The following is a 12,398-nucleotide window of genomic DNA, read 5'->3' as shown; positions in this document are numbered from 1 at the left end:
TAATATGGAATAATGACAGCCACAAGCCCACACACATTGACAGAGTACCAGGTAAAACCTTCATAAATAACACATTCATATACATAACAATGGGCAACCAGGATACGGAGTCAAAATAGCCACCACGCGACACCAAGTGAAGTGCACACTAATCGGATGCTCACCGTGATTTCTCGTAAAATCCAACGCCCATTGACAAACGCTTGCTTAGAGAGCCCCAAGAGAAGGCTGTAACGAAGATTACTCGCAGCCGGAAACCCACGGATATCATCCAGCAGACGCCACCGCGTCCAGTACTTGCAAAGGTCACACCGGCCGCCAACCAGGAACCACAATCGACAAACTGCTTGCAACTTCAGTAGCACAACACACGCCGAATGCTGTGCGTCCTGCAAAAACCTGATGAAGTACTGAACAGAACTGTGGGGACAAGAAATTTGTGGTACAACGCTACTGAAAAAACTGATCGGCTGATAGTATACATTCTGAGACATCAAGAGATCACAGTTTAGCGTTGGAGGGTAGTGTAGGAGGTAAAAAAAACCGTAGACGGCGACCGAGAGATTAATACCGTCAGTATTGAGACAGAGCTGCAACCCCGCACCACAATGGACACCAACAGCTCGCAACTTCAATAGCAGAGGACACACTGAATCCTTTGCGTACTGCCGAAGTAGATTTTACCTAGCAATGTTGACGACTGTGACCAACACTCGGCCCCGCCAAACCCACAGTGAGCAAAGGCGCCATTCCTGCGACTGGGCCATGGCAGACGCTCGGCCACAAAACACGCCACCTCACTTGCGTTCCTCGCCTCCTGTGTCACACTCTCCTTTTCTCCTGGTCTGCTCAGCCCTTAACTACCTTCTCCTCCGACCTGCCCTCTTCCAGCCAGAGGGATTCCAAATCTGAGGTAATTACATGAAATTAAACGCGGGCACACGGCACAGAGCAGAGCGTGGGAAAAGTGTCTTAGTCGTATGCAGTGGCATTTCTGTTATTTTTTCTGGAAGTTATTTGGGAGCTGAGTGACGAGCAAATAAAATACGGTTGTGATGCTAAATATCTACAAACAGGCATTGATCTGTCGAGCAGCTACAGTTGGATGGGTATTAATATTAATCACCATCAGGAAGAAACGTCCTGTCTGCAACCACGTTTAAGCCCACGGAAAATATGGTCTCAGTGTAATGATGTTCCCACCGTATGTAATTAGCAAGTGTTTGTACATCTACGAGTAATAAAAAGACTTCTGCAACAGTTCCATGTTGATCACGACAACTGCAACCTCTTTTTAAGATTTAGGATGACTGTCTGAAAATGAATTGCAGTGGATCTAAAAAGTAATAGATATAAATGCTGATTCTAATTATTTGCATTAAAAGTAGCAAGCCGCGCGGGATTAGCAGAGCGGTTTGAGGCGCTGCAGTCACGGACTGTGAGGCTGGTCCCGGCGGAGGTTCGAGTCCTCCCTGGGGCATGGGTATAGCCTACGTGTTTGTCCTTAGGATAATTTAGGTTAAGTAGTGTGTAAACTTAGGGACTGATGACCTTAGTAGTTAAATGGCTCTGAGCACTATGGGACTTAACATCTGTGGTCATCAGTCCCCTAGAACTTAGAACTACTTAAACCTAACTAACCTAAGGACATCACAAACATCCATGCCCGAAGCAGGATTCTAACCTGCTACCGTAGCGGTCGCGGGGTTCCAGACTGTAGCCCCTAGAACCACTCGGCCACTCCGGCTGGCTTAACAGTTAAGTCCCATAAGATTTCACACACATTAAAAAACTAGCAAAACATGGCCGACAAGTGGAATAAACACAGAAACGTTACTGAAAAGATCGCGAAAAGAAGTACTTGCGGAGATACACTGAGCTTCAATAGTTGCAGCTAGAGAAAACAGCTAACACCCCGGCATCATGACAGATCTCCCAAACATCCAAAGAAGTTATATTTCCAGTTAAGCATATAAATACGATCTTCTACTTTTGTAGGAACAAGGATGTACACTATGACTCAGGCACATTACAGAGCTACACTCTGCCAATCACCGTAATGTGCATGGCTGAGGGTACATCCCATTGTATTCATCATTAGGCTGTCTTCCCGTTCCATTCACGTGTGGAGCGTGGGAAGAATGATTGTTGGAACGACTCTGTGCCTGCAGTAATTAATCTAATCTAATCCTCGCGATCCCTATTTGAGCGATATGTGTGGGACTGTAGTCTATTCCTAGAGTCATCTTTTAAAGCCGCTTCTTGAGACTTTCGTAACAGACATTATCGGGATATTTTACGTATACCTTTGAGTCCTCCTGTTCAGTTGCTTTAGTATCTCTCTGACACTTGCAATCCACACTAGTCTTGAGGTTTGACTATAGATGACAGAAATTTAAGCTCTGACAGAAATACCTTTAACTCGCAAGCTTTCCAGTTGTCTACCTTGTCATCACATGCTAAATTAAATCTGTCCTCTGATAGTTGTCGCTGTTGCTAGCCTGCATTGGACGTTACCACTTTTATCAGAATCTTAAATAAAAATTGAATGCTGAGAAAAATCAACAAAAAGGTAGACCTGTAATTATAGCACTCTATTAGTCATGGGGAATTAATGAATACCAACACAGGTTTACCTTTATGTTTATTAGCCGTAAAACAGGACAAACAACAAATGTTCAGTGGAGTTTGAATCATAAGTCTACCACTCACCATTTTTCCATGAAAACTCGGTAAGTACGAAAATCCAACAACGCAATCGCCCGCACATCGTTTTGTGTTGATCACAAGGGCCCCTTAGCAACACTTCTTCCCTCTAGCTCGTCAGCTCAACCTCCGGACCAATCGAAAACAATGTTAATAATATGCTTCTCCCTGCTGGAGAACCAGCCAACGCCTCACTAGTAAGTTTCCGCACAGGCAGGAAATGACGCTACGCTCCCGAACTGTTTTTCTCACAGCCACTTTCGGCAATGTGTTTTGAAACTTTGCGTTTAGGCCAAAAGTGAACAACACATTTATCACAGAGATCACTATCTTGAAGGACTGAACATTACATAATATCTGACCAGGGACTCGGCTAAACAAAGAGACGCGGTACTCATCATTTGGATTTCCAGCTCCTTGTGTTTACCGTATTTGCAGTTAAAATTGTAGGATGTGAGGTCCGCCAGTTATGCAAAACACCGTTTTTTCCAAGAATCCAAACATGTTTCAGCTCCACTGTGCCATCATCAGTGGGCTTCCGTTTTATTTAATCTTTACACTTGGAGTGCATGATTTTTCAGGACCACTTGTGTATTATTTCTTACAGGTAGCTTGTCAAGTTTTCGTGTGCCAAAATCAGCAAAATGGTGAGGTGTCGTGATGCACAGGTAAATATAACATGTATTTCCACAACTAAGGTCGTAAAATCACTTTGCACTTCACCAAAACACAGTGTGATTGTGGCAATTACACTGTGTTTTGGTGAAGTGCAAAGTGTTTTTATGATCTTATTTATACATGTTATATTTAAATGTGCATCACGACGCCTCACCGAGATGCTGAGAATAAAAAGGTTTGCCACACGAAAACATGACAACACACTGGGGCTGAAACATGTTTGGGTACTTGGAAAAAACGGTGTTTTCAAGACTGGCAGACCTCACATCCTACAATTTGAAGAGAAGTGGTTTCGTATCCCAATATAGACCAATTTCAGAGCCACCATAAATGTTGTAATCCATCCTAAAATTATTCTGAAGGCCTGAGGCGGTACAAAAGACTCGGCAGGCATAGGGAAGACAATAACTGAGGGCTCCATCAATAACGTCCAGTCTATGGTGAACTTGGAAACGCGCATATTTTTATGGACGCCATCACTATACACAATGGGCATTTACGACACTTTCGAAACCCCTGACCCTGTTGTGGCCAGGAACGCCTAACAGGTAGTTCCTAGTAGGCTGTTTTTCGCCTCTTTGGCCGACAGCACTGTCTGCACACTGAAGCGAAAGTGCTTCGAGATGTTCCTCTCCCTAGCAGCAGCACGTGGCTTCCAAGCTCCTAATGTCAACTACAAGATTTAGTGTTAAATAATCAAACTACCCGCTTTATTCAACTCCAGAAAATACTTTTCGAACGAGACTACCATAAGGATAGCACAATCATTAACACTGTACATGCTGCTACAAATGTCTGCTCATGTTGGTAACTTCCTCTCATCTCACAAAAAATGATGTCTAGAGAGTAATAACAACATTAAAAATAACTTCAATATGAAAATAAGTGAGATTTGTCCCCTATCACACTCTCTCACGGGTTAAACAAACCTGTTCTGACCCTCCATTCCTTTTCACGTTCGTCAGACATCAGCAAAAACACCTTGTGAATGCGTTAGCGTTACTAAAATAAATTTTTTGGGTTAGGAGTTGACCTATATTTTATAACAGAGCACATCAGTGTTTAACTGTGCGTAATTCGTTTAATTTCTGTATGGTTATCAAAGAAGCACGCGGGTTTACATAGATTGTGACATGACAATTTCAGGACAGTTGTCAAGATAACGTATTACGTCCTGATTAGCAGAAATATCATTGAAAACAACAATATCAAATTTAAATAGAACGTTCTCTACAAGATTTTTCTTACTTCTAGATGGTGTAGCCTTGTCTAATGTGGTCAATATTACGACAAATCATCCTATTCTGCTTGTAAGTTCGGTACAATTTAGGATGACAATCAAGTCTACAAGGGTGGTTAATTTTTGTGACAAGATGAGCAAACGATTACTCAAGGCTGCTCAGGTTCACTGTGGACGCAAGCTGGTGATCCAACAATTTCACGCCTCTGCCAGCGGCATTTACCTTTAGATGCAATGTGCTGTCAGCTGCTTGGCTGCCCTCGCCCTCTGAATATCCTATAAAAAGCTAGTCAAGATCTTTAGAGATTTTACCAGCTGAAACTGTTCTATGTTTCTCGCTAGGCGAGAAGACATGCACTCATCCATAGTCTGGGAAATTGGCGATATACACATATGCTTCAACACCCTCTGTTTTCTCAAGAACAATTTTTATTCCATTTGATAGCGATATAATTATCAGTTTGATCATATCAAGGGTTAGTTTATTTAAATATCGGTTTTTGGGACCAATGATGGAAAGCTATTCCACCCTTGAAGTTAGGTTAGGTTAGATTAGGTTAGGTGGCTGTTTCGTTTTTCTGCTATGCGAGCTCAACGACTCTTCAGCTAATTTCAAGCTGAATGTCAGCCAAAGTGAACGCAGTGTTCACACAAAATTCCTCTTTCGGCGTCGTACAGGGAGTGATGCGCCATGTTCTACACTAGACTCTGGTTCAGAGGAGAGTCCCCAAAGTTTTCGTTATTGTGTCTTTCGTAACAAAGTGTTCCCCACCTGTGTCCTTTCATGCTTCACGTTGCGGCTTTCTCAGACCAATGGGAGCGTTCCTTTCATCTTTTGGAAACTACCCCTGACAATTGCAAAGGACCTACCTTTAAACTGCGTCGAAATATAGCGACATTGACTCCTTCCTAGTGTATTTCAGCCAATCGGACATTTTGTGCCCGTTCATGAAGTCTAAAAGTTGTAAGTGAACATCACGACCGCTCCACGGGCCTTTCACCTAATCAACTGCATCTCTGGCTTGTTTGTATCAATCTGGAAATTTCTTAATGCAATTTTCTAAAGAATTTCTCCGTCGCAGGCAGCGCAGGGCCGCTATCTGCTCCCCTCGCTGCACCCCCCGCTCGTTCGTTGTCTTTCTCGCTGCGGGACACCAATCTCTGTTAGAAGCCTTTCGTTGTTTGCACGATGTGACGGCGCGACTCTCGTCTGCCCCCCAAACAATGCGTTTCTTCTTGCAGCTTTTTTCACCTTTTGCTCTTTGACATGCAGGATTTGGGTTCGGTGTGTTAATCCCGTAGAATCGAGTGTCATCTCTTTTGGCTTTACCTACTGTACGCTTTAGTAGGCAGATCTGTTCACTGCCACGAAGTATGTCAGGTGAAATATCCATCTACTTGTTACGACATATAAAATCTCATGTAAGGTGCGAAATTAAAATTCATTCCAGCTGCCACCTTACAGTGTGACCATTCATGCTGCTCTTCTCTGTATAAGTTCAGTATCCCCTGTGAGATCTACTAGGTATGGTTCCCACAAACTAGACCAATATTCTAGAACTGTTCACAGAAGTGATTTTTAAGCAATACCCTTTATAGACTGAATGAAGTTCCCCGTATTCCACCAATAAACTGAAGTCTGCTTTAACCAAGATTGAAGCTGTGTAATAATTCGATTTCATATCCTAACAAAATGTTACGCCGAGGTATTTGTATGAGTTGGCCAGTTCCGATAGTAATTCACTAATATTGCAGTCATAGGAATCTACCTTTTATCGTTTCGTGAAGTGCACAATTTTACTTTGTCTAACATTTAAACTAAGTTGCCAATATTTGCACCACTTTGAAATCTTATCAAAATCTGACAATACTTCATAGCAGACAACTGCATCATCTGCAAAAAGTCTGAGGTTAGTATTACCTTAGTGTAAAACGTGAACAGCAAGGGCCCTAACACACATCCTCGGAGCACACCAGAATTTACTTCTAAATATGACAATGACTCTTCATCCAAGATCAAATATGTTGCGTCTTTCCTACCGTATAGTCCTGTATCCAGTGACAAATTTCACATGATACAACATATGATCGTACTTTGTCAATAAGCATAGATGTGATACTAAGTCAAATACTTTTTGGAAATCAAGAAATACTGCATCTACCCAATTGCCTTGATCCAAAGGTTTCAGGATGACGTGTGGGGAAAGTGCAAGTTGAGTTTCTCATTAGCGATGTCTTCGGAATCCGTGCTGGCTGGCATTGAGAAAGTCATTCTGATCAAGATACCTCATTATATTTGTACAGAGAATAGTTTCTAAGATGCTACAACAAATAGATGTCAAGATATGGGACTGTAGTTTTGTTTATCACCTCTACTACACTTATTGTAGACGGATGTGATCTGTGCTTTTTTCCAAGAAGTGAGAACGGTTTTTCGTCCCAGAGATCTACGATAGGTTATAGTTGGAGTAACTCAGTAGCAACTTCAGTATAGAATCTGACAGATATTCCATTGGGCTCTGGAGCGCTGTTCTATTTTAACCCTTTCTACTTGTCTCAACGCCACTGACGTTAGTATTTATTTCATTCATATTTTTAGTGGTATGGGGAGTAAGTTGGGGCTATTCTAATAGGTTTTCCTGTGTAATGAAACATTTGAAAATGGAGTTAAGCATTTCAGTATTTGCTTTGCTAGCTTCAATTTCAGTTCCCATTTCAATCACTAGGGACCGGACACTGACTTTGGTGCCACTAACAGACAACCAGAATTTCTTTGTGTTTTTTTCAAAGATGATTAGACAATATTTTGCTACGGTAGCCATTGCAGGCATCACGCATTGCTCTATTGACAGCAAAATGCGTTTCAGTCAGCATCTCTCTTTCTACAACCCTGCACTTCGTTCTACACCTATTATACAGTAGTATCCGGATTTTTAGAAGTTTCGTTACAGTGACTGTATGCCATAGAGAGTTTGTCCCTTTATGAACTGTTCCACTGCGAATCATATCCAAAGTATGGTGAATCCTAGTCCTCGGGAAACCAAAATATTTAGCGTAGTCGGGTGTTCCTATAGCAACAAAATGATTTAACAGTCAGTATTACGCAGTATTTTAGCACTGTCCGAATTGCAACTTTGTTATGTATTCTTATAAATGGCGTTCATCTTTCAGAGTATTAAAAATACTCCATACCCCCTACAAACAATGTTATGGACGCCCTTGCCTCACGGCAGACAATCGCTTTCTAACTGTAATACAGTGCTTGTCTAACTGTGTTAAACTTTTAAATGAGATTGTACAATTTAATGGGTAGATTATGAGAGCATTTTAAGTTTTGAAATTTGGTCAATAACTACATGAAATAGTGAAAATAAAGTTTTGTTGTCACTGGAAGTTGTTAGGTGGGTAACCGGCAACTGAAACCGGGTTCCGGGATAACGCATTAATAACACAGATTCGTAATGACAATAATGAAACAAAGTCTACTAAACGTTTTACTTATGACTGAGCCTCTATGATTAGCCAGTTTTATGTCCCTACAGACTGTTTTACCCAGACATTTGCATGAGTTGACCGATTCTAATTGTAGCTCATTGATGTTGTTGTTATGGGATACTACATTTCTTTTTGTGAAGTGTAGAATTTACATATCTGAATATTTAAAAGAATTTTCCATTTGTACAAAACTGTGAAATCTATTCAAAATTTTACTGTACTTGCGCATCTACGAAAAGTCAGAAGTTACTGTTTGTTTTGTCTACAACATCTTTAATGTGAAGCATGAACAGCAATATATCTCTTGGAGCAAGCATGAAGTTACTCCTACATCGGTCGATCGCCCATCATCCATGATAACAATCTACGCCCTCACTAACAAGAAGTCCTCAACCTAGCCACGAGTTTCATTTAATAGATCACGTGATCATACTTTCCTTGATCCGCGTTAAATTGGTACAGTGAAGGAATACTGCGTCTACGTCACTAGCTTGATAAACGACTCTCGGGACATCATTAGCTAAAAGTGCCAGTTAGTTGTCCCAAGAGTGTACTTGTGAAAAATATGCTAGTTGGCATGAGAGAGATAACTCTGTTCGAGATACTCATATTGAGCTGAGAATACAATGAGGTGACAAAAGTCAGCCGGCCGGAGTGTCCGAGTGGTTCTAGGCGTTACAGTCTGGAACCGCGTGACTGCTACGGTCGCAGGTTCGAATCCTGCCTCGGGCATGGATGTGTGTGATGTCCTTAGGTTAGTTAGGTTTAAGTAGTGCTAAGTTCTAGGGGACTGGTGACCTCAGATGTTAGGTCCCATAGTGCTCAGAGCCATTTGAGCCATTTTGACAAAAGTCATGGAGTAACAATAAGCGCATATACAATAGCGGTAGTATCACATATGCAACGTACACTCCTGGAAATTGAAATAAGAACACCGTGAATTCATTGTCCCAGGAAGGGGAAACTTTATTGACACATTCCTGGGGTCAGATACATCACATGATCACACTGACAGAACCACAGGCACATAGACACAGGCAACAGAGCATGCACAATGTCGGCACTAGTACAGTGTATATCCACCTTTCGCAGCAATGCAGGCTGCTATTCTCCCATGGAGACGATCGTAGAGATGCTGGATGTAGTCCTGTGGAACGGCTTGCCATGCCATTTCCACCTGGCGCCTCAGTTGGACCAGCGTTCGTGCTGGACGTGCAGACCGCGTGAGACGACGCTTCATCCAGTCCCAAACATGCTCAATGGGGGACAGATCCGGAGATCTTGCTGGCCAGGGTAGTTGACTTACACCTTCTAGAGCACGTTGGGTGGCACGGGATACATGCGGACGTGCATTGTCCTGTTGGAACAGCAAGTTCCCTTGCCGGTCTAGGAATGGTAGAACGATGGGTTCGATGACGGTTTGGATGTACCGTGCACTATTCAGTGTCCCCTCGACGATCACCAGTGGTGTACGGCCAGTGTAGGAGATCGCTCCCCACACCATGATGCCGGGTGTTGGCCCTGTGTGCCTCGGTCGTATGCAGTCCTGATTGTGGCGCTCACCTGCACGGCGCCAAACACTCATACGACCATCATTGGCACCAAGGCAGAAGCAACTCTCATCGCTGAAGATGACACGTCTCCATTCGTCCCTCCATTCACGCCTGTCGCGACACCACTGGAGGCGGGCTGCACGATGTTGGGGCGTGAGCGGAAGACGGCCTAACGGTGTGCGGGACCGTAGCCCAGCTTCATGGAGACTGTTGCGAATGGTCCTCGCCGATACCCCAGGAGCAACAGTGTCCCTAATTTGCTGGGAAGTGGCGGTGCGGTCCCCTACGGCACTGCGTAGGATCCTACGGTCTAGGCGTGCATCCGTGCGTCGCTGCGGTCCGGTCCCAGGTCGACGGGCACGTGCACCTTCCGCCGACCACTGGCGACAACATCGATGTACTGTGGAGACCTCACGCCCCACGTGTTGAGCAATTCGGCGGTACGTCCACCCGGCCTCCCGCATGCCCACTATACGCCCTCGCTCAAAGTCCGTCAACTGCACATACGGCTCACGTCCACGCTGTCGCGGCATGCTACCAGTGTTAAAGACTGCGATGGAGCTCCGTATGCCACGGCAAACTGGCTGACACTGACGGCGGCGGTGCACAAATGCTGCGCAGCTAGCGCCATTCGACGGCCAACACCGCGGTTCCTGGTGTGTCCGCTGTGCCGTGCGTGTGATCATTGCTTGTACAGCCCTCTCGCAGTGTCCGGAGCAAGTATGGTGGGTCTGACACACCGGTGTCAATGTGTTCTTTTTTCCATTTCCAGGAGTGTATAAAAGGGCAGTGCATTGGCGCAGCTGTCATTTGCAGTCAGGTGATTCGCATGAAAAGGTTTCCGACGTAATTATGGCCACTCGACGGAAATTAAGAGTTCGGACGCAGAATCGTGGTTGGAGGTAGACACCTGGGATATTTCATCGTTGCATTTCGGAAGTCGTAAGGGAACTAAATATTCCATATCAAGAGTGTGCCGAGATTACCAAACATCGGGCATTACATCTGACCACGGACAACCCAGCGACCGACGGCCTTCGCTTAACGACAGAGAGCAGTCGCATTTGCGTAAAATGGTCAGTATTAACAGACAAGGAACACTGTGTAAAATAAGAGCGGAAATCAATGTGGAACGTTCCACGAACGTATCGATGAGAACAGTGCTGCAAAATGTTGAGTTAATGGTCTATGACAGCGGACGACCGGAGCGAAAGCCTTTGCTAACAGGACGAAAACCCGTAGCCTGGTTACACGTGTCCGATTTCAGGTGGTAGAAGCCGATAGCAGGGTTCGAGCGTGGTGCAGACAGTACGAAGCCAGGGACCCTAGTTGACAACAAGGCAGTGTGCAAGCTGCTGGTGGCTCAGCAGTGGTTTAGGCTGATTTTACGTGGAATGTACTCTGTCCTGTGATTCAATTGCACCAATAATTGACTAGGAATGGTTACCTTCGTCTTCTTGGAGAACATTCGTAGCCCTTCATAGACTTCATGGTTGTAAACAACGATGAAATTTTTATGGATGACAATGCGCCACGTCACCGGACTACAATTGTTCGCGCTTAGTTTGAGGAACATTCTGGACCCAGTTGGCCCGACGTGTGTACTATCGAACTTTTATGGGACATAATCTAGAGGTCAGTCCGCGTACAAAATTGTGTACCGGCAACACGTTCACGATTATGGAAGGTTATAGAGACAGCAGGGCTCAATATACCTGCAGGGCACTTCCAGCGATTTATTGCGTCCATGCCACGTCGATCTACCGCAGTACGACAGGCAGAAAGCGATGCGGCCCGATATTGCGAGATGTCCCACGACTTTTGTCTCCTCAGTCTACGTTCCTAGATTCTACAACAACAAAATGATGTCAAAATATTGGAAAGTAGTTTTGTGTATCACTTCTTCTACCCTTCTTGCGGATGAGAATCCTAGAGAGTCGCAATATTGCGAATTTTGTTCCAAGTTTTCACTTACTTTACGACAGTTAGAGGTTAGTCCAGTGGCGGGAGAGAGGCTTTGTAAGAAGACCGACATGGCGCCGAGCGTAAGTCCTTAAGCTAACGCCGGGTCGGTGGAGAAGTCACTGCCGAGAGCAGGGGAGAAGGGAATTTAGGGAGGAGATTTTCGCCAGGAGGTGGCGCCGATACGGATCCTGAGTGGCCGCCTGTAGGATTGAGGGCGCTCGCGATGGCCGCTTTGCCGGAAGTAACGAGCCGGCAGCAGGAGGCGGCGGCGGGGCTCCCATTTCAAATGTGTAGATCTGGGGGCGGCCGCCGCCCCTCCGCCCCCACCCCCAGCCCTCTACGGCCCACAAGGCCCCCAGGGTCCCGACCGGCGGACCGTGAGGCCTGCCGCCGCTTCCACGTAACGACGGTCGCGCCAGGGCAGAGGCCGACTCGGTCCCGTGCTGTCGCTGACTCGGCTGGCCTCTTATCGGATTCCAATGCAGACGCCGTTTCTTCCTCTGCTCGAGCCCGGCAAGCGCTCGGACCTGCAGCACTGGAGTTTACTGCGTGACGTAACTGGGCTGCCAACACGGCCTCTGAAGATGTTAGCTGATAGGCGACAGCAGGGCACAGGGCTGCTAGAGTGAAAGGACCGAACGCGGTTGAGGATTCGATATAACAATATTCCTTATTTACCAAAATATAGCAGCACTGCATACTGATAAAGTCTTAGACATCCAGACCGCAACAGCCGGAACTCAGCGCATACAAGTTTAAAA

This window comes from Schistocerca nitens, chromosome 1, assembly GCF_023898315.1.
Source record: "Schistocerca nitens isolate TAMUIC-IGC-003100 chromosome 1, iqSchNite1.1, whole genome shotgun sequence".
Classification (NCBI taxonomy): domain Eukaryota; kingdom Metazoa; phylum Arthropoda; class Insecta; order Orthoptera; family Acrididae; genus Schistocerca; species Schistocerca nitens.
Note: the sequence above shows the minus strand (reverse complement) of the source record.